This window comes from Parasteatoda tepidariorum, chromosome 1 (assembly GCF_982258835.1).
Source record: "Parasteatoda tepidariorum strain Cologne lab strain chromosome 1, Ptep-v5.0, whole genome shotgun sequence".
Taxonomy (NCBI): Eukaryota; Metazoa; Arthropoda; class Arachnida; order Araneae; family Theridiidae; genus Parasteatoda; species Parasteatoda tepidariorum.
The window spans coordinates 77,685,078-77,709,218 of record NC_141755.1 but is presented as its reverse complement, the minus strand read 5'-3'; the positions used below and the strand labels follow the sequence as shown (position 1 = coordinate 77,709,218).

Sequence of the window (24,141 nt, the reverse complement as noted above, 5' to 3'; positions counted from 1 at the left end):
AGTCGCCTGACCAGATGCATTTCTGGAAAGACACCCACGTGAAGGTGGGTCAATCCGGAAGCTTGGAAATGCGTGAAACACGAAAAAAGAATGTGCCGAATGTTTGCTGATATAAGCTATCTCTTATGACAAAGCTGCGGTCAATCCGTTGAAAATAGCTTTGCAACGATTTTTGTCACAAGTAAATTATCGTTTTAGTGATCTTCTTTTCGAATAAAGTGACTAAATCGGTATTTAAACGGCAGAAGACCACCTTTGAGATTCTAAATAGCAAAAGCTAAGGAAGATATGTTTGGAATTCGACTTATTTTTTCAGTGTAATTGTTTGCTCTAACTCATATGTTTAAAGTGGAAGTATTTGAGGTAAAAATCATTTCTATCGTTTTATCCCTTTGAGGTAATACTTGAAAATTACATTAGATTGTCGCAAAGTTATAACTTTTAAAGTAATACTGTAAACAGAGCTTACTCCAAAAGGAATCTACTTTGATATTACACATTATTTTTAATAATAATGTTCAAATAGTCTGAAAATACCTATCGAAGACAAATATAAAAACATGCTCCTTTATTATGAAAATTTTTAGTGGGTAAACTATGGTGAATGTTTTGCAGTTTTTAAATCAATATTTTCTAATTCTCGAGTTGAAACTGAAAATGTGTGTAAAAAACATCCTAAAACCTTTTCATATTCTTAAAGGAATATTTTTAAAAGTATTTTATTTTTAATTTGGCACAAGACGTGCTTATAGTTTATTCTGAAATAAACTTTATTTGATACTTAAAAAATATTTATCTTTATTGTTCAAATTTTTTCAATTGTTTTCAAGTGTAGTCGAAAGTTGTGTCTGAAAATACATGGTTTCAAAAATAAAAGAATAAAGCATCTTTAAAAACAACTTAGCAATTTAAAAAATTTCTTAACATTGAATTCAAGTAACTAAAAAAAACTTCATAACTCAATCACTAAATAATCACTACTAACCATTAAACTTGTTACTAAATAGCCCCTCTTTTGGCAATAAAAATTAGAATAAAAAATTACCCAAGATGTTCCTGGAAAAACATCCCCCACAAAGTAAATTATAATAATAATAATGAATAGTTTCCTAAATGATTTTTTTCGTTATTTTTTTTTCCTTCATTCACTTGCTGTTCTCGACTTCATCTTCATTTAAGTTAAGCATAAGTCATTTGTTTTGAAATACAGTCATTAAAATACATTTTAATCTTTCACTTGTAAGAACGCCATCGTCTCTCTCTATGTTACAAAAAGGAATTATTACTGCTGCCGCCGCCGTCACCGCTGTTACGGAATTTGTTTGCCGATTGCGTTTTTTGTAGATAAGTGTTCGATTGCAAGCAGGAGGTGGAGCTCCCTTGTAATTAAAACGAATTAGTAATTAAAACGAATTGTAATAATAACTAATTCCAATTTAATTACTCAATCTTAAATAAATTAAAAAAAAAAAACAATTTCATTTCTGAATTTGGAATAAAAATACAAATCAAGGCTGAACGCATTTATGACTTCGTTTAAAATTTTGTGCTAAATGTAAATTAGTGTATTTTGCCAAATGTAAAGCAATGCAGATTAGTGCCCTTCGCTGACCTTTAATCACAATAAGAAAAACATAATTTAATGATAAGATGAAATGCAATGATTTCATCGCTTGCTGTCGTCTTTGTAATTAAATTATACTTATGGCACCATCTATCGGTAAAATGACTAATAATTAATTTTTAATGTCATGATTTAATTTTGAAGGCAGGGCCTTACGTTCGCTCGGACTTTACTTGGAATTGTGTACGGAGTCCAACGAGGCACTAAATGTCTTGATATTAATATTTATTTTCACCAGTACTTTTTCCCTCAACTTTAATCAATTTTTTTATGTGCATATTTTTACGTTCAGTAAAGCATTATTATTTTGATGAAATTAATTTAATGAAAATAAATCTCTTAATTTCTGTACACAAGTCAATATTTATATAAATAATATAATTAGAATAATAATAATTAAAATTAATAAGAGTATTTTTTCCCTCAACTGATTAATCAATTTTTGATAACATATTTTTACGATTAGTAAAGCATTATTAGTTTGATAAAATTAATTTAATAAAAAGAAAGCTTTTAATTTCTATACATACGTTAATATTTATATGAATAATATAATTAGAATAATAATAATTGAAATAAACAACTGTATTTTTTTTTCAACTGATTAATAAATTTTTGATAACATATTTCTACTATTAGTAAAGCATTATTAGTTTGATAAAACTAATTTAATGAAAAGAAATCTTCTAATTTCTATAGATACGTTAACATTTGTATGAATAATGTAATTGGAATAATAATAATTAGAATTAATAACAGTTTTTTTTCTCTACTGATTAATCAGTTTTTGATGAGCATATTTTAACGTTTAGTAAAGCATTATTAGTTTTACAACATTTATTTAATAAAAAGAAATCTTTTAATTTCTATGTATGCGTTAATATTTACATGGATAATATAATTATAGAATAATAATAATTAAAATTAATAATAGTATTTTTTTCTCAACTGTTTACTAAATTTTTTATAATCATACTTTTACATTTTACGTTAAGTGAAAAATAATTAGTTTGAAAAAATTAATTTAGTGAAAAAAAAATCTTTTAATTTCTATGCATACGTTAATAGTTACATGAATAATATAAATGTATAGAATTCGATGCTTTTACCTATTTTCAAAAAATACTGCTCGTATTCTATTAAAGATTCTTGCAGGAAAAGTTGATATTTTAAAAATTTACGCCTGATTAGAAATTTTTAAGAAACAAGTGTGATTTCTTTTAATTAAGACGTTTTACATTTTAAAATATGCCATTCATATCATTTAAAAATTGCACGTTTCTAAAGGGGGCACTGAATCGAAATTTAGGCCTTGGTCCCAAGTTTAAAGATAACTATTTTTGCGTTAATATTGAAATGAAGAAGGTTGTTAGAAAAATAAATGTAAGTTTCTGAGGTATTTTACGCATTTACATTTTATTATTTTTGCCAAATAATTTATAAGAATTTTATATTACAAATTTTGCTTGTTTTCAAATTCTTTATTTAAGATTTATTTATTTCAAATGAAAATTAAGCAGTGTTTAGCAGTGATTTTTTTTATTTATTTGGAACAAATTAATAAAATCCTATTCAGAAAAATTTGTCTTAACTTAATAATTCTGAAAGTAATAATACCAAACTGAAGTGTTTTAAGTGTTGAGCAATTGTTGTAATAAATATCCTCGTGAATGATACCTTTTAATTAAACTGAATTTTCACTAGGTTAAAAAACATTATATTGGGTAAAAATAATATTTCTAATAAGTTTATCTTAACAAAATAAAGAAGTGTAAAAATCAAATTAAAACCATCATCTTTTCTTCGAGAATAACTTTCCATAGTGAAATTTGTAATTATTTATTTTCACTAATTCTAATTTGAACTAAATTGAAATAAAATAAAAGACGATAAAGTGTAAAATAATTTATGTGCTCCTTCTCATAGAATTATAAAAAAGATAACATCAAATTAAACTTTCATTTTTCCATTAAGGACGATGTTCCATACTGAGATTTGTAATAACTTATTCTTACTTTAATTATAGCTAAAAAATTTGGATACCTTTACAATACGTACTGTTAATATTCATGACAATTTCCGCATTTTCAGTTAGTTGATTGAATGCACAGGTTGCACCGGTATTGCAATTGTTGGTAAGCATTTCTCGAAGGATTGAGATTTACGACACGATTTTCTCCTTTTTTTAAAAAAACTTATTATTTCATAATTGATAGTTCTAAAATGTATGAACATTTCTAACTTACCATTATATTCTCATTGTTAAATTGTTTCTAATGACACTTGTACAAACCAAATTCACCATCCATTTACCTTTGCAATTTAAGAAAAAAAGGAGCGCCATTTGTTTGACAAAAAAAGCACGGCTAGGGTGAAAGAACGACTTAGCCCAGAACCCCCAGAATAAATGGCAGCACAACCTGTAATTAAAACCTGTAAGGTGCTAAACACTATAGCTCCACATAAGCAGTGTGCCTCATTGATCTGAAGTTAAGTAATCACAAAGCCACTATAGGGGATCGAGATCGAACCCGGTCTTACACAATAACAGCTCAGTTACATAACAACAGCATCATCACAGCTTGCCGTCCATTCTACAACCTCCGAGGTGTATTTTAGGTGGAGAAATAGAGCTTGATAACTTTTAGAATTTCTAAAGACCTTTTCTCAAAAATGTATAAATTATGCTGTTAGTAATTTTAGACAGGTAATTTGATAGTGAACGTATGTCTGTGTTAATAAATTTTCTAATATTATTTTGTTATTAGTTTTACTGATGACAACCAATTTGAATGACGGTGAAATTTTTTTTTTAACTTAAATTACGCTAAAACAAAGATGCTTATCAAAAATATTTCAACAGACAAATTTATGATACTTAACTACCTTTCAAGAAATGCTAATTACGGAATGATATTTAGATAATTTGTGAGAAGAAACCGATCAAAATTCTAAAATAACACCATCTATATTTTTCTAAGTGGATAATGATCGATGGATTACTATTTAAAAGATAATCTTGAAGTTAATGTGTTTCGAAAAATACAGACCAGGAGATTAAATATCAAACACTAATTTATTTGTGAAAATTAAATAAGGATAAATCAAATCATTTATAGATTTTTCCCCTCTACAGTTATATTTAGTCGAGGAAAAAACATTTTAAGAGAGTAATTTGAAAATAGCAATAGAGATACCTGTTTCCGATGCCTGACAGCATAATAAGGCGTAAAATATTATTCTTACCGAAACTTCAAGAACTAACGATTCTAAGGATTTGTAGAAAAATTATAAAACAAAACTGCTAAAAAAAAATTTTTCTTTTAAGTATAGAAATTTTGATGAAAAAAAATTTGAAAATGGAATTCTGAAAATTGATAAAACGAAACTGTTAAACAGATTTTTTTTAAAAAAAATGTTGAAATATTGATGGGAAAAAAATTGAAAAGGGAATTCTGAAAACTCGTAAAGCACAGCTGTTAAACAGAATTTTTAAAGTATTAAGAGAAAAAAATTTAATTTTGAAAACTGATGGACAAAAAACTGCTGAAATAATTTTTTTAAAGTATAGAAACATTGATGAAAAAAAAAGCATTCATAAGGAAAAAAATTCAAAGGAACAACTTTAAAACAGAAATAAAATATAAGATATTAATGACAAATACACATCTCACAATTCAACTGTTGCTTTGTAACAGTATTTTGTTGGTGACACGTTGTTTTGAGAACCGATCGAAAACTGAAACTGATCCAATATAATTCTTAGATTTAAAATATATTTTCGATGAAGTTATCATTAAAATCTTAAATATTGCATACTTGCATATAAACGCATATTTCTGCGACCCGCATGCGTTTCGGGCTTCCCGCATATCCGTTTTGTAATAAGAAAAGACGGGAAATCTAATGAAATCCAAACATTTTTATTTTTCCCTACACTATGCAATTCATACATAATAAAAATGTATTTACTGCGATCATTCATTTCATGCACCCATAAATGTCCCAGGTGTGCGCTCTTTTCTGCACCTGTGAAGGTTTCATTTGAAGAAAAATATTCGAAGGAGATCGTAGAATCTGATAAAAAAAAATATATATATATATTCTTTTTTCACCCCTGCTGCTCAAATGCGCGTTTCACAATGCGAAGGGAAAGTAAAGGGGTTTATAAAGTAGAAATGGGTAATTTTTTTTTTTTTTTTTTTAATTCTGATTCTCGTAAATTCTAGATTTCTAGATCACCACGCTCGCAGTGATACACTTATTTTTCTTTCTATTTTCTATTTATTTATTTTTTTAATTCACTAAGTTTCTTTATTTTATTTTTATACCATTTTTGTCCGAGGAATACTAAAAAGGCCTCTACTCTAATATTTTAGGATAAGTTATTAATTTGCGCTTTCTTGGTACTTTTTTTGGGCACAACGAAATTTTGATGATAAAGTATTATTAAACAGCACACAATACCTTTAAAAAAAAATAGAAAATAAAAGAGTCACTTTATTAGATTACAAAAAATAGCGATTGATTATTTTCTATGAACTTATCCTCAAGATTTTTAAAGCAATAAATAATGCGATTTGCGGCCTAGTGTAGTGGTCCCCAACTCCCGGTAACCTCAATGCCCAAGGAACACTAAATTATTTCCATTTTGTTTACTGTGGTGTATTTCTCTCAGATTTTTGCTACTTTTTATGGACGCGAGGTTAACTGGAAGCTGAGGTGAAATTTAATCTGAGATCCGTCTCTAAATCTTTTCTCATACTTAACTGTATTTTGTTTTGAAGGCATTTTTAAATAAAATTAAATTCAAATAAATAACAAATCATCTGCAATCAATATAAGCAATCAACGTCCGACTACCCCTCCCCCCTCCTTCTGCGTGCCGCGAGAAAATTGTCAAACGTTGACCGGTCCGCGGCGATAAAAAGGTTGGGGAGTACTGGGATCTGGAGGATAATTTAAAACTGTACGTTTCTCAGATTTTAGATTTTTTACAATCTAATTGTATTACAGTTTAAACCGTTAATCGATTTGGATGATGCCAAAAAATTCTTTTTAAGTTAATTGCCACAAAAAAGGCAAAAAAAAAAATACTTATAAAAAATATTGAAACAAGTAACTGTATACTATTGAACTACCTGTTGTTTTCAGAATTGTAATGGTAAAATTTTGTGCAAAAGAACAAAAATAAAAAAAAAAATAATAAGAGAATCTAAAATACCGTATGCTTTATATCTCAAATTGTGATTAGGTGGCGAACTTATATTTTAGATGTATCGAAAGACAGTACTAAATAGAGTAAATATCCACCGTCATTTTATTTGTGAAAAATAAATTAAGAGGATTAAAAGGATAATTCAAATTTTCCCTTCCCATCTCCACTCTTCGACAGTTGAGCTTAGTCGGGGGAGGAATGGTCTCTTAATAAATCATGAAACGATAATAATTAACACTTCGACATCTTGTAGAAAACTGAAATGCCTACACATCAAAGAATCCTAGCTTTAAAAATAACTTCAGTTCTTACATAGAGGATAATGAAGATTTACTGCAATTAAACAATTTTCCGATGTCCAAATTTCAGGAACTGTTTGCCTAAACAAATTAGCAGTTATTTGAGAGACGCACAGTTACGCGAACTGTGATAAACGATTTCATCTGCTTTATGATTTTCCAATTCAATTTAATTATTTTCTTTCGTATTTTGTAAAGAGAGGAGTGTTTTGGGAAGAGTGATAAAAAAAAATGAGATGACAGTAAATTTAAGTAAAATAAACGTTGTGAAGTAAACAGGCACTTTCAGATTAGAGGTATTTGTATGGATTAAACTAATTTATTGGGCTGAAATCTAAAAATTTGAAAGAAATCAATTTATTGCTTTCTAAAAAAATAATATTTTAAAAATATTTGAATTTGAAAAAAAGGATGACATTAAAATAAAGAGTTATGGCATATAATCTGTCTGTATTATCGAATTGAACCACTAAGGCTCAGTGGTTAAAGGCTTTCATTATTGAAACCCACTCAGCTTCATATCGATGAATACCAGGAAATAAAAGCGTCTTTGGTACAATACCACAATCACACCTAACCACAATGCCACAACCTACGCCGTTGGTCAAGTCGCGAAATTGAGAGGCTTAAAACGGCCTTAGCGGAAAAGCTGACCGATATCATTACACAGTTTTAATACATGTTCTTAAAATCCTTGTCAATTAAGGGTTGCAAACTAATAAGCAAAAACGCTACAAAATATTTGGAATCACTATTGTGAAAGGGGGAATTAAGATGTTAAAACTTGTTTGATTACGTGAAAATGAAAAGACGAATTGAATGTAATTTTTAGAAATACCTTCCAGCTTCAACCGACCAGCAAACAAGTTTCGTAAATTTTAAACTTATCTTCCTCAATAGTGATTTGTCAATTTCATTAAAGTTTTGCATTTTCCTCATTCCTCGTTTATTCCTTTATTTCTAGTCTCCAAGAGTGTATAAATTTCAGATTTTATTTTTAGCAAGTTTTCTAAAATTATGTATATTAAAAGGTGATGCTTACCAAACACTTGAATAAGACTTAGCTGGCACTAAAATAGTGAGTACATCTCTAAGTTGGCCACATTTGTAACGTAATTAACTTCTAAGTCGCTATGCCGAAGGACAAAAAAGTTTCAACAATTTGTTTAATTTCTCAGAACAATTTTCAATTTTTACAATTTTTTTTAAAATTTAGATTTAAATACTTTGTACGCAATTTCAATAAACAATATTACATATAATAATCATTTAATGCATATTAAATGATTGCATTGTTATATTAAATATTTATTAATATTGTTAGAATACATCGTATTGTCAAATTGTAATGATGCCCTGGTATCTTGTTTTATTCATATGAATGTTGATTTCCTTGTTAACGACATTAGTTCCTCACCAACTCTCGATAGCGCCTGGAAATGCATTTTAGCCAGATTTGCCGCTCTCAACAACGGTAGTTATTCTTGTATAATTTTCATCTTTTTTTTTCTCTCTCTCTCTCTTAGCTACTATGGTTTTTCTAATTTTATTTCTCACTTTTATTTTTCCATTTTTCGTTGGCGACTTAATGTTTTTTCACTCACTTTAGTTTTTCTTTCACGTCTGGCAAGTCTTGAAAATTGGTGCCTATTTTTGATGGCTCAAAAGCATGTCTCCTGTTTTTTCCGATTTGCATATTTTTGAAGTTCCAATTTGTATAGTGAATTTTTTTAAATTAAGTAATTTTGTATTGCCATTACAGAGTTGTATTAACAGAGTTTGAGTTAGAGGAATGCTAAAATTATTTCTAAGAAATAAGTTTAAATTGGCGCCTTATTAAATACATTTCTAATAAATTGATTGCACAATAAATGAAATACATGTATATTTCAGAAACACTGTTACAAAATTTCTTGGAATCAATTTCACTGGCATCAATAAAACATTTTTAAGTGATTTGACTTGGCGTCAATATAAGTATTTAAAAACCGCCAGACTGGCGCCACACGTGGCTCACTATGATAATTCAACAACTTCTCAATATTAAAGGCGCACATTAAAAATATATACCCTAAAATCATTTGCTCTAGAATATTCTTTATTCTGACAATTCAAAATAATAGCATTCTAAGGGGCCGTTCAAAAAGTACGTACATCCCGAAGGGGGGGGGGAGGGGATTTGCTATTATGTACGGTTTTGTACGATGGGGAGGGGGGGAGGTATTATACAAAGTACGTACTTTATAAACATACACCAAATTTAAATTTGACTTTATCCTACACACTCCTTAAGTAAATATTTAATTTTATTTAAAACATAATTATTTTAATTTTTATGAAAAAGGGGGGTAGACTAATAAAATGTACGTACTCAAGGGGGGGAGTAAGACCTTATGTACGGTAATGTACGAAGGGGGGGGAGGGGTTTAAAATTTCTCCATTTTTGAGTACGTACTTTTTGAACGGCCCCTAAATCATTTAAAATTGTTTTGAAACCTTAAATATCTCGTCTAATGTTCAAAATACTTTTTATTTCCCGAAAAAGTAATAAATGATCTTACGGAAAAGAATATCACACAGATATTACATGCGTATAATATTTATCGTTGACTAAATAAATCATAAAAATTTACAATTGCATGTGAAGTATACAAATGTGATCTATATCCTGTTTTTTTCCAATTGGTTTCAAAGAATCATAATTTGAAAAAAATTATGTAATTAGGTGATGTTCTTTTTAAATATTATTTAAAATATCTCGTATTCGCTTTGATTATTTTACTAAATCATTTTGGTAACAGTTTTTATATACATATAGTTTTTATTTTGTTAATTGGTGACATTAATCATACATTTGTTTTTCTATTGTCATTTTAATAAAATGTATGTATAAGTTTAGTCGTATATTATTTAGAGCAATAGTTTGTATTATAAAATGTTATTTCCCTGAATTATAATTATGTGCAATTAGAAATGAATTTAAAATGACAAAAAATGAAGTATAAATTTTTTTAATCAAACTTTAAATAGCTTATTTGTGACTTGAATTAATCAAGCAATTCAGTAAACTACTTTGAAGAGAAAAAAAATTTTACTATTTTTTTTAAAGAAACTAAAATTTGCATCAAATATCATTGAATAAAGCAAAATGGATAGTAAAATATATTGTTGCATTATTTAATGATAATGAAAAATATTGTAGAAATATTAAAAAACCCAATCAATTCTTATTATTTTAAATAAAACTATAAGAATTTTTTTTTCAATTTGATTCAAATTGATCAAATAACTCAGTGTTTCCCAAACTCATGACTTTTGCGTACCCTTTCTAAATTTTTCGTAACGCTGTGTACTATTAATAAAAAAAATGAATGTATTTTTTTCTATAAGAAATTGCACAAATGTTGAAAATCACAACTGGCTGTTGACACCACTAATTACTAATTATTAACTCTGCAAAAAATAGCCAATAAAAAATACATAATCGTACATTTTCATAGGTAGCTTTGTTTTTAAATAAATGTTTTTGAAATTTTCGTTTGTTGCAACATATTTTGCATAACAACGCGTACCCCCGGTAAACTGTTCCCGTACCCCTGGGAGTACGCGTATCACACTTTGGGAAACACTGAAATAACTCAATCCACTTCTTAAATTATTTTTGTGAAAAAACTAAAATTTGCAGCGAATATTGCTGTATAAATCAAATTGCATAATTAAGTAATGAATGATACTACATTATTAAATAGCTCAATTTATTCATAGTATAGTAAATAAGATGACTTATTCAATTTTATTACTCATCTTACAAAGATTTTTAAGCAAAATATAAGCACCTTTTATGTATTTTTTAAGCTCTCAAAAAATATTTTTAGTCACTTTCCAAAAAAATAATAATAATCATAACTGGCATCTGTGCAGTAATAAAAATGATTTTTTTTTTGTTTAAAGTTCTTAATTTAAAAACATAAAATCAATAAAATTCAAAAACATTTTCAAAAACTTCACATAATCATGATAAAATAACTAGTTTCTGATAAATATTGCAGAGAAAATTGCGAAAATCATCCATTTTTTGTAATTTAGAACGACAATCCACACGGCAAAAAAAAAAAAAAAAAAAACTCTTTTTAAAAGATGGAAAATTAAACACTTTTTACAAACCCTGAATAAAAAAAGTACCTTTATGGGCTTTTAAAAAACGTAAATCAAAAATCAGCACCTTTAAGTACTTTTTAAAAACGATGTCTTTTTTCAAATGATCGAAAAATAATGTCTTGAAAAAAAAAATAGAACAGAGCTGCTACCCCGAACACAAAATGACGTAAGAAGAACATGCTGCATGTTCCTCTTACGTCATTTTTTGTAATGAATATATAATTCAAAATCAATTTTACTAATCTGAAAATAAAGTTAAATTCGCCTACTACTAAAAAACATTTTTTTACTAAGTGGAGCAAGTTAGCATCTCTGCTTTAGGGATACTTTGTTTATTAAACCAGGTACTAATCCCTACCTTGTTTCGCACTTTTTCTAATAAAACTACACTTGGAAATTGTGTATGGAACAAGATATAATTTTAAGTCGTTTGAATCGAAACATGATGGCATTTTAAGTTAAGCTTTGTGAGTTTAGGTTGTAATGAATTTATAATTCAAAATCAATTTTACTAATCTGAAAATAAAGTTAAATTCCCTTACTACTAAAAAACATTTTTTTACTAAGTGGAGCAAGTTAGCATCTCTGCTTTAGGGATACTTTGTTTATTAAACCAGGTACTAATCCCTACCTTGTTTCGCACTTTTTCTAATAAAACTACCCTTGGAAATTGTGTATGGAACAAGATATAATTTTAAGTCGTTTGAATAGAAACATGATGGCATTTTAAGTTAAGCTTTGTGAGTTTAGGTTGTAATGAATTTATAATTCAAAATCAATTTTACTAATCTGAAAATAAAGTTAAATTCCCTTACTACTAAAAAACATTTTTTTACTAAGTGGAGCAAGTTAGCATCTCTGCTTTAGGGATACTTTGTTTATTAAACCAGGTACTAATCCCTACCTTGTTTCGCACTTTTTCTAATAAAACTACCCTTGGAAATTATGTATGGAACAAGATATAATTTTAAGTCGTTTGAATAGAAACATGATGGCATTTTAAGTTAGGCTTTGTGAGTTTATGTTGTAATGAATATATTATTCAAAATCAATTTTACTAATCTAAAAATAAAGTTGAATTCGCCTACCACTAAAAAATATTTTTTTACAATGTGGAGCAAGTTAGCATCTCTGCTTTAGAGATACTTTGTTTATTAAACCACGTACTAATCCCTACCTTGTTTCGGACTTTTTCTAACAAAACTACACTTGGAATTGTGTGTGGAACAGGATATAATTTTAAGTCATTTGAATAGAAACATGATGGCATTTCAAGTTAGGCTTTGTGAGATTTTGTTGTAATGAATATATAATTCAAAATCAGTTTTACTAATCTAAAAATAAAGTTGAATTCGCCTACCACTAAAAAATATTTTTTTACAATGTGGAGCAAGTTAGCATCTCTGCTTTAGGGATACTTTGTTTATTAAACCAGGTACTAATCCCTACCTTGTTTCGGACTTTTTCTAACAAAACTACACTTGGAATTGTGTGTGGAACAGGATATAATTTTAAGTCGTTTGAATAGAAACATGAAGTTTAAAAAGAAAAGAAAAGAAAAAGAAGGGGGGGGGGAGAGAGAAAGAAAATTGAAATAGATGGAGAAGCTGAGAGCTTTCACTTTGTTTTCTACTTACAAGATGTTTAAGTCAATGAAGGGGCTACGCAGGTGTGTGTATGCAGGGTTCAAGTATTCACACACACCTGCTGTCTATTCATCTTTTTACCCTCTTTGTTCTTTTCTTCCTTTTATTTATTTATTTTTTCAAAATAATAAAGAGTTTGTATAAAATTGGATGGAAAGTAAATTTACTGAAAGAATGAAAGTTCTGAACTATGTTTATGCTGTCAATAGATGTAAATTAAATTTAATCCATTTGAAATTCCATGATAATATTTAAATAACAATTCATCGGGTGGAAATTATTTATCTTATTCTTTTAAATTTTTAATCGTTCGTAATTTTTTTAAAATTTTAATTTAAAATTCATATTAATTAACTCCTGCTGTTTATTAATCTTTTTACCCCACTTTAGCTAATTATTTATTTATTTATTTTTTAGTTTTTTTTTAAAAAATCTAAAACGAGTGGAAAGTAAATTTAATGAAAGACTTGACAGTATTGAAAATAAAATGTTCACTAACACCCGCTTTTCAACCCCCTTTTTTTAAAATTTATTTTCATTTTCAAAAATACAGAAAGATATTTCCTAAAATTGAATAAAAAGTAGATTTAATGGAAGAAGAAAGACACTGAACTATTTTTACGCTCTCAATGTAAACTATCCATTAGAAATTTCAATATTTGAGTTACAATTCTCAATTTTCTTATCTCAGAAAGTGGAATTTACAGGCCTGGAACTGTATCTAACCCAGTTTATAATTTAATTATAGAGTATGCATAAATTGAAAATGAATAAACTGAAATATGGTTTTCCTCGAAATGAAAAGGAAAAATTCCGAAATTAAATGTCGCAAATGGTTATCTGAGAAACAAGCTTCTTCATTGTTATTTTTATTTGATGCAAAAATACTGATGCAATTTTTCATAATTGCATTAAGTTTTCATTATTCATTCAATATATTTTTATTAAAAAATTTTTTTTTAATTTTACTTTTCTTTCTTCGCAAGCATTTAAATTAAATAATTTCATAAAACGAATGGAAATATTAAATAAATAATGAATAATTAATTAAATAAAAATTTAACGACAGGCTTTGAAATTCGTAACTGATTACAAATGTCATCGGCACCCCTGTGATCTAGTGTTACACGGAACACCCATTGGGAACCGCTCATCTATATAGATTAGTTTTTGACGAGTTGAACTTCAAAAAACATGTTTTGTAATAAAGTAAAGTAACCGGATAGAGTAAATAATAATAATCTATATATATATTTCTTATACACGGTGACAAAAAAAGCCTCATTACAACTCCCCGAAAGGCAGCGCTAGAAAATCGATCAATGATTGCAGCTAAAAATGTCACATGCCAAATCTATCTGAGGTGGCTCAACATATAGCGCTTTTAAAAACGGAAACTGAAATAACCAGAGAGAGCATTCTCACCAAATGTGATCTCTTCCGAAATTCACCCTATCAGCTGCGGCAATCTCATACTATTAAGCTAGGCAGAAGTGAGTAGTCTTTGTCGATAGATAGATCTCAATTTTAGTATTTTGTCGAAAGCGCTTTTTTTCACGAATTTATATATTACGAATTTATTTGACGATTTTTGATTTATATCACGAATTTATTTGTTTTATTAGTGTTATTAGTTATTCATTGAAAAATGAGTCTCAGTCGCGCTGTTACGCTTTAAGATTTTATACTATAGCACACTTATAATAGGTTTAACGAATTACATGTCATTTATTTGAATTCAAATTTATTTTAATGACTTAATATTTACTAATAAGATGTAATTTTTTTTAAAAAAAAAGTTTTTATATGGATTTGAGTGATTGTTTTGAATTCTTAGAATTTTGTGCATTTGCAATGTACCTAAGTTAGTAGCGAGCTTGGTTTGCGAAGAAAACCATATAAGATTGCGTAGCGATTTTCGGGGGTTGGCGAGCGTTTGCGAGCAGGTGGCGCAGCCCACTAGTAATATATTATTTTTTATTTGCTTCGATATACACCTTTTAATCTTGTGCGTGATTGCGTAGAATTGACTAGCACCGATTTATTAATTACTATCTTTTTTTACCTCCTTTAAAGAACTGGTATTCAGCTAGTTAAAGAACGATTTGAACGAAGGAAGAAAGAAATTGTAGTTGATATTTTTTTTAATTAAATAGGAAAAACCGATTCACTATGGTTATATAAAGTGGAGGAAATTCAACAACCGTCTATAATGGCTACTGCATAATATCTAAAAATTTCATGTTTATAAATTCCATCGCCGCAAAAATGCTTATAAGAAACAAACAAAACGCCACGGTTTCATTGCGAGAATATGAAGTTTTCACAAACAAGCAATCCATCAAAATCGTGGAAATGAAAAACAACCTATCTACTTAATGGCACTTCTCCTCTTACATCACTCACTGTTCTTAACTATTTGAGAGTAAAAAAAAAATTATAAAATACTTGAGAAAATACTCGAAAACTTAGCAAATAACGATGGAAGCGGTGAAGAAAGAAAAAAATAGATAAAAACAAAACCATCAGGGAATTGCGACGCAGACAAAATCCTGAAGCCACGCTGTCTGTTCCTAGAACACCTGTGAGAGCAAGAGAGAAAAATACAAAAGAAAGAAGAAGAAAAAAATATTCAAGAAAATATCAGCAAAGAAAATGAGGTAAGACCTTCCCTGTGTGTCAAGATATGCCGCGGAGAACTTAGCAATTAAGATGAACAGTATAATACGTCTTTCCTCCTCGCTGTGCGTTACTAAATGTAAGAACCAGAGATACACACAGGAATCTCAAGGCTAACCAGCCATCTACTATGAGAAAATGAGCCTTAAAAATGATATTTAGGATAGAAATAAAACAAAATTAAACAGCTCGGATAGAGGAGAAAATAAAAAACACTCCCTCCCCCCTCTCAGCTGTCATTGTCTGTAGATGTTTTTGTAGGCGTCAAGCAGTCTAGTGAAAAAGCACAGCAAGCTCCGTAAATGATGGTTGAAAATTGTTTTTTTTTTTTTTTTTTTTTCTGAAAAAATTTTTTTGTTTTTCAGACAGCGCGTTGCCATTTTATGGAGTGGTTCTCTGATTACAATCTTGAGAGGCTTTCGAGAGAAGAAGAAAAGAAAATGGGAAAATAAAAAAAAAAATTGTCTTTGTGCATTTATTAATATATATATATCGATACACAAATGTTATGTCTGTCGACGCACCAAACAACAGCGGGTCAACGTTAGGGTTATCTACTTGATAAGGTTGGAAACTCTCACCAAATTTCGCTCCAAAGGGCAAAAAAGAGAAAAAATAATTTTAATTTCACCAACGAATCAGAAAGAAATTAATTGAATATATATATATATATGTATATTTATTTATTTAAAGTTAAAAATTCAAGGAAGACATGAAAGAAAATATATATGTAAATTTTTAAAGAGAAGAAAAAAATTTATAATAAATAAAATATTTTCAGTTATAAAATATTTTTCATAACCGTCGTTGAACAGCCGAAGTAATTTTATGGGTTTACGACTACTAGTGTTCAACACCGCTGCCTTGTAATTTTGAACCCAATCCAGAAGACAAGGGAACTCCTGGATCGAGTATTGGGAGAAATTTGCCTTCGTGGAGGACTTTTTGATGGAACTAACCCGCATTTACGTTACATGGAGAGTAAGACCACGAGAACCTCCCACGGTTAGCCTGGTGGCGAGGGGACTCCAACCCATGATCCGTCTACCACTGAGGATATTTCACGTCAGCACTGAGGTGGGTGCAAGCCGGATGCGGAATTCGTATCGACTGGGATTCGAACCCGGTTCGCCTCATTGAAAGGCGAACTCTCTATCCCCTGAGCCATCGTGATCATGAAAATATTACAAAAATTTATAAAAAAAATTGCAAATTTAAAGAAAAATTAAGAAGCCGCAAAACAAAATGAGGAAAAGATATAATCTTGTCTTCAGCTCACACGATTACGTCTGCAAAAAAGCAATATATATGTATCATGCAGACCTCCTCGCAAAATATAAAGTACGTATCATAATTGCAGTTACGCTGTTTAAATCGACCTGGAACCCGTTCTTACACTTAATCTACCTTAGTACGAAGAAAGGTTGACATAATACGAAGTCATTCTAGTTCAAATTGAAACGGTTGTTTGAACAAATTGAAACCCAACACGCATCGCAGAAAAATTACTTTGGTACTGTAATACTTTCATTTACACTAGAGCTGCACGATGAACTACTGGCGTCTGTTTGGGAAGTATTCCTGAGTATGATCCGGATGCAAAATACATGAATCGCATCCCGTTTTAAAGGGAGAACAAACTCACACACCATCCATCCGCAGATCGTAATTTTAACCTGAACTAGAACACGATCAATCTTCGATCCAGAACTTCAAGAGGTATTGATTTGTTATAAGAACTTGGCGGACTTAGTGATTCCGACAGATTTACCGTGCACCAGTCACCATTTTGTACACGAGGAGTCTCAGGCCGGCGCGGATCAAACTCTCGACCTTTTGGACACGGGCTCAACGCCCTACCAGCCGGATGGTAAAATTTACCGTATTTCTGGCCTTATGGGAGCACCAAAACTCTGTAATTTTTAGCGAAGCTCTTCAGTGATTTTGATAAAATTAACAGTGAAATACAGTTTAATAATATGTGACATTTTTTTTATTTTAACATGATACTTCAAGGCATGGCATGAAAACTATTTATTCGGTTAAATTTACTGTTCAGATTTGTATTTTTTTTTTTCTTTTGTAATTGGCAAAAGAGGTCTTGGTTTGGATTTCCTGGCGTCCTCACTTTTTAACTACAATAATCAATAGTAACAGTAAACAGTGCGCATGCGTTGCTATGGCAACCGCTGCTGATTGATAATTTTTTAGAATCCTTTTTTATCCCTTTTAATTTCGTTATGCATTAAGGTGGTGAGTTTATTTTTGAGATATGGGACCAGAGAGATCCCATAAATACTTCTTGAGTTGTGAATAAAAGAGAATTTCATCATTTGAACGATATTTTTGTTTTTATTGTTTCAATTAAGAATCAGAAATTCTTAACCACAGTTCAAACTGGATCGTTTTTAATACTAATTCTGGTGAATACCGCAAATAAAGAGTGTCCAAACTGATTGACCCGGTCCCAAAAGTTAGAGTTGAAGCAAGAAAATAAACGATATCAAGGCCTTAACTTACCGAGGCTGAAAAAGCCAAGAACGTAGACGGGAATACCTTAAGCATTACACACAAACGGAAAAACGAAAGGATTCCGTTTGCAAACGCAAGTATAAAGTCCGTTCCTCACAAAAAGTGGTTGAGAGAATTGAACCCTACCGAAGAGCGGATAGTGGCTCTCCGAACCCCTTTCATGCAAATAAGAGAACTGGGTGTTTATCATCAGTTAGGGATAAAAGGATCCATTGTCAACGTACCCAATGACTTGCACAAGACCGTAGACTGTCTTCCATGCAATATAAATGATTCATTCATTATTCATGTAAAATTAGAAAAAGTCTAGCTTTCAAATCCCATTTCATATATGAACTTGTGAATCCTAAAAGGTTGTATGATGCAGCTTACGATCTCCTTCAAACATCATAGTACCAATCCGAAAATGTTAAAAATGTTAATATTGATCTCGATTGACTGTTCAATATCTGTTCTATCATCAAAAAAATTTACACATAATGTGTCTGATCTGCATTCAAATATGTCTGCGAAATTATGTACTGAGCAGTTCAGGTGGGCATTGCGGCGATCAAAATTTTTATTAAACTTATGTTAACTGATTACATGTTAAGTGTTCGAAAAATTTTTTATTTAAGTGAAAATTAATAATCTTTACAGATTTAACTTATGTTGAACTTTTCTGTTATATTTTCTTTGGGAAGTGAAAATAAGTTCGTTTACACTTTTTTCCTATTCACATTTAAAAATCATAATAATAAAGATGTTACAAAGTTTTCTGACTGACAACTCGTAGGATTTATAAAGATTTTATTTTCATTACTTTATTATTAGTACAGCTAAGGTAGAGCTTTTATCTTAACTGCTTTGCATGAATAATTATTTCAAGTTACTGAAGTTTTCGTGGCACTCTTTGTTTTAAAGCCTATCCACCACGACAAGGTGGTGCCACATCGGATAGGATCGGTTTTTAATTGACCTGCCAAAAACCGTATAAAAAGCAGACAGTGATTCGATTTTTAATTGTCCTTTGGCCAAAAATCGTGTAAAATGCAATCGATAATTTGGTTTTTAATTGACTTAAAGCCAAAAACCACAGAAAAAGCAACTGCAATAGTAGGTTAACTTTTAGTAAGCAACCTTCTTCCTCCTCTTTCTTGGAGGCTGTCCAGACACAACATAAGACCATGGGAAACCCTCATGGTAATTCACACTCTGATCAGCACACTGACCAACTGGACATCTTTTCCTTTTTGTGCCAGACCGAGTCTGCACAAAGTCAGTTGCAGGTGAATAAGATTCTTCACCCTGTTCATCGATGGTAGCTGAACAGCAACTGAGTTTGGAAAAAAACTTGTAGGTCTTTTTGAACCACTTCATAATTTCAGTGGATATTTTAAATGCTTTTTGAAAAGAGTTTAATTAGAACAAGTTTATCGCACCACTGTCAAAATGGAAATGACTAAAAAAATTAAGTTCTCATTGTTACCTTTTTCAGTATTTCAAGTATTGATGAGATTAAAAAAAGAAGAAAGTAGTTTTGTTAATAACGACTGTAAACAATGACTTAATGTATTGTTTACATAAACTTCGAGGTTACATTGTTAAGCATTAAAATAGATATGTGTGCATGGAGGTTCAATAAAAGGAAAAAACACTGATTATTAATGGAGGATAATACACATCTTGTAACAAGAAATGTTGAAAAATATTACTTCTTTTTAAAATTAATTGAGTGAGTTTTAAAATATTTATATATATGCACAGAGCAATAAAACTCTTTAGCCTAAATATAGTTTTTTTATTACCTTTTTTCTTTATTTGGGTGTTACAGTTAATAAGAGCTGAAAAACGAAATCTTTAAACATCACTATATGACACTGAAAATATGCGTAAGCAGGGTTTGTTTTTTTTCGTTTTTCTTCTGACAATTAATGTAATTTTTAAAATATGGTTTAAAAATTTCAAAATTATGAAGTAAAAAAAAAATACAGCACAATCAATTAATCGAAACTTTTTTTTTAATAATTTAATCAGTAACTTGTGATCAGAAATACATATACACACATACATTTAAGTAATTTCATAAAACTAACTGAAATATTTAATAAATTAATTATTGGATAGAAATATATTTTTAGGTTTCAAAAACATTACTGCCTAGAAAAAGAAGTTCATGGGAATCCTGCTACACACAAACGGAAAAACGCAAGCATGAAGCTCGTCCCTCACAAAAGTACCAAAGTGGTTGAGAGAATTGAACCCTACAGAATAGCGAATGGTGACTCTCGGAACCCCTTTCATGCAAATACGAGAACTGGGTGTTGATCACCAGTTAGGGATAAAAGGATCCATTGTCAGCGTACCCAATTACTTGTTCAAGACCGTAGACTATCTTTCATGCAGTAGAAATAATTCATTCACTATTCATGTAAAATTGAAAAAAATCCTAACCTTCAAATCAAATTTCAAGTATGAACTTATGAATCCGAAACGGGTGTATGATGCAGCTTACAATCTCCATCAAACACCATTGTACCAATTTGAAAATGCTAATATTCAGTCATCAATGTCTATTCAGTCATCAAAAGAATTTACACAGAATGTGTCTTAGCTGCATTTAAATATGTCTGCGAAATTGTGTACTGAGCAGTTCAGAATTAACAGTTAAGGATGTCCAAGATAAAAACACAATTAAGTTTCTTTTCCAAAAAAAAATTAGACAACAGCCATTTTGCCAATGGGTAGCCTGTGATCGCCTTGTGGCAATCACAATTTTCTTCGTTTTGTAGTGAATCGTATTTATTATTATTATTATTATTATTTTGCAATCAACAGAATCATGCAAATTTATTAAATCACAAAAAATACAAGCATTTTTTGACTGAATATGCAAAGTTGAAGCAGTGGCTACATTTTAAGGTTTAGAGTTCTTCTTTCTTTGTCAGCTTTGATAATTTTTTAATAATTAGTGAGTTTAGTTTCATTATTTTTGGAGCTATTTATTACAGATTTAAAAATTTTCTAGACTCTACCTCATTTTTTAACAATGTCATTATTTCCAAACTTCATACTTCTTGTTTTTATCATGTTTCCGAGGAAATTCTAAAATTAAATCTTAGGGTTATAGTTTCAATAACAATGGGTTCAATAAATGACCATGCGATCCTTCGGTAGCATTTAAAGTACCTAAATTTCTTAAGTTTACCCTTATTATTATTATCTTTGTATTCGCAATTAATGTAATTCAACTTTGACTTAAAAAAAATCATTATTATAATTTAATAAAAAGTTATTAAATAACATTCAAAAAATCATTAATTATGAAATTAAAAAAAATATCGAACTTAAAATACAATAATGTCTGTGAAAATTGCTGCACCATTAAGGAATTATCAGAAATTAATGAAATTTATCCCCCATGTAGTGGTACAAACAAACACGCTCTATCTCTTTGTATTTCTAATCATTTATATTCCTAAGTTTAGTTCAATTTGCACAATTTCTTCACCAACACGAGTGAAAATATTGTTTCTTAAAGTTGTTTTTCGAAGGTTTCGTCGTCAGTGGCGTAGTTTTGGGGACAAAACCCCCTCCGAAATTATATATATATTACTTGATTAATGAACTATTATCCTGTAAGTAGGATATAAACATAAAAAAGTTTTCATTATTAATTTTTTTTGAAATTTAAACGCTCAGAATATATATATATATATATATATTAGAAGGAAATAGAGCCGGGATAGCCTGGTTGGCAGAACACTGGACTCATGTTCGCGAGATTGGGAGTTCGAATCCAGCCGGCCAAAAACTCCCCGTGTTAATGGTGACTGGTGCACGCTAAATCTGTTGGGTCACAATGTCCTCTATGTTCCCGTAACAAATGATGCCTCTCGGGGTACTGATTTAGGATTGATCATTCTCTGGTTCAGGTTAAAATTACGATCTTTGGATGTATGAATGGGTATGAATTCGCCCTATAAACGGGTTTGAAGTATGGGTGCGGCAGAAGTCAAAACAAGAAAACAAGATTGAAAACAAGATGAAAACAAGAAATGAAAACAAGAGTAATCGCACCCTATCTGTCTTAATGGCCGACGACAGCAACAATAGAAGGTTGATACCAATAGCCCCCTCTAACATGCATTAATACTACGCCAATGTTCGTCGTCATATAAAACTATGCTTTTTTTCGAATAATATGCTATTTTTATACCTGCTGTGAGGTTGCAACAGTTACTCGTGACTGTTAGGACAAATTTAGCCTATCTAAAGCTAGCGCTATCCATGCTTATTCTGAAAACGGCGCAAATCGTAAATCTAAAAAAAAGCCACAATTTTGAGGAAATGAAAAGCGACAGCTGTCTAATTTTTTAATATTTAAAAACTTACTGAAATTCTGCATTATCTGGGTTTATGAAAATTTGCAAAAACTGAGAATTAGGTAGTGATTTTGATAATTTTCTTCTGGGTGGAAAAATATCATCAAATTGGCTATTTGTATTTTGAAAAAGTTTAATAACTTTTAATATATTCAAGTTTTTTGTCTCTTTTAAAGCCCAGATAATTGTTCAAGGCAAAATGATATAGTTCCATCAAAAGTCCTCCACGAAGGCAACTTTCTCCCAATACTTGATCCAGGAGCTCCCTTGTCTTCTGGATTGGGTTCAAAATTACAAGGCTACGTAGTTGAACATTAGTAGTCGTAAACCCATAAAATTGGGACGGCTGTTCACTGACGGATATAAAAAAAAATCCAAAGCACCATTTTGACAAAAATCGTACTTTATTGTACTTTAGCAAAATATTTAAAAAAAATCAGACTGATATTTACTCTGACATATTCACTCCCTGTGGCTTACATCAATCTTGACTTATTTTATTTGCACAGTAATCCAGTCATTCATACCTTTATTTTTAAAATACCTAGATAAAATTTTATCATTGTAAAATACCCATCGCAGCATTCCAATAAGATTAATTTCCAAGTCTCTCACTGATAAAAATGTTCCAAGGGAAATCTTAACTATTGTTGATGTCAAACATTAGTCAAAATCACGAACAAGCTGATCTGAAATTCTTATTGGAATTCCTTGGAGTACCAAATTGAAAGGGAACAGCAACAGGATACCTCGAGATAAAATCAACCGGAAGTCACTTCTCCTTTACGAGCTATTTACTCACTAGTGGTGATGGTTTAAAAATGCGTTGACGGGAAAAAATTCCCCCTTCACCGATAAAAACCCCCGATCTCCAAGAAAGATAGCAAACAGAGGGAGTTGGGAAAAAAAGGATAAAATATGAAGTAAACAAACAGTAAGAGACGCAAACGATGGAATGTTATTTTTGCACACTTATGTTCTTATGGGTTGTTGTGTAAGAAAAGGCATTTCCTTCGATGAAGTTACCTAAGTTTGAATCAATTTCACATCGGCAAAGTTCATTTTTCTCAAAACAAATGTAGTGCCCAAAAAAAATTTATTACATCAGACAGGCTTACTTTGTTAAACAATTATTTGCATTTATAACAAACGTAATGCTGAAAAAATATATAATAAAAAAAAGACATATTCCCTATGGTTAAAATAGCACATGGCATAGAAATATATAGTCCAAATAGCAATAATTTCTCATAACAAACATATTGCACAAAAAAAATTTAAAAAATAGAATTATATTACATCAGACATGTTCACTTTGTAAACAATTATTTGCACTTATAACAAACATAATGTTTAAAAAAATATTTAAAAAAAGACATATTCTGTGTGGTCAAAATAGCATATAGCATAGCAAATATACGGTCAAAATAGCAACAATTTCTCATAGCAAACATATTGCTCAAAAACATCGAATTATATTACATCAAACCTGTTCACTTTGTTAAACAATTATTTGCACTTATAACAAGCATATTACTTAACAAAATATTATAAAAAAGGCCTATTACCTATGGTCAAAATAGTATATAGCATAGCAAATATATAGTCAAAGTAGAAATCT

General features: G+C 29.9%; 1 protein-coding gene across 1 annotated transcript in view; it reads left to right on the top strand.

The window, feature by feature from the left end:
- Positions 1 to 344: 344 nt before the first annotated feature.
- The window catches only part of BORCS5 (BLOC-1 related complex subunit 5), a 66,865-nt gene continuing 43,068 nt past the window's right edge, over positions 345 to 24,141 (top strand). The window contains exon 1 of the mRNA XM_087167262.1: positions 345 to 363. The gene's annotated coding sequence lies outside the window, so the exon portion shown is untranslated. The remainder of the gene's footprint in view (positions 364 to 24,141) is intronic.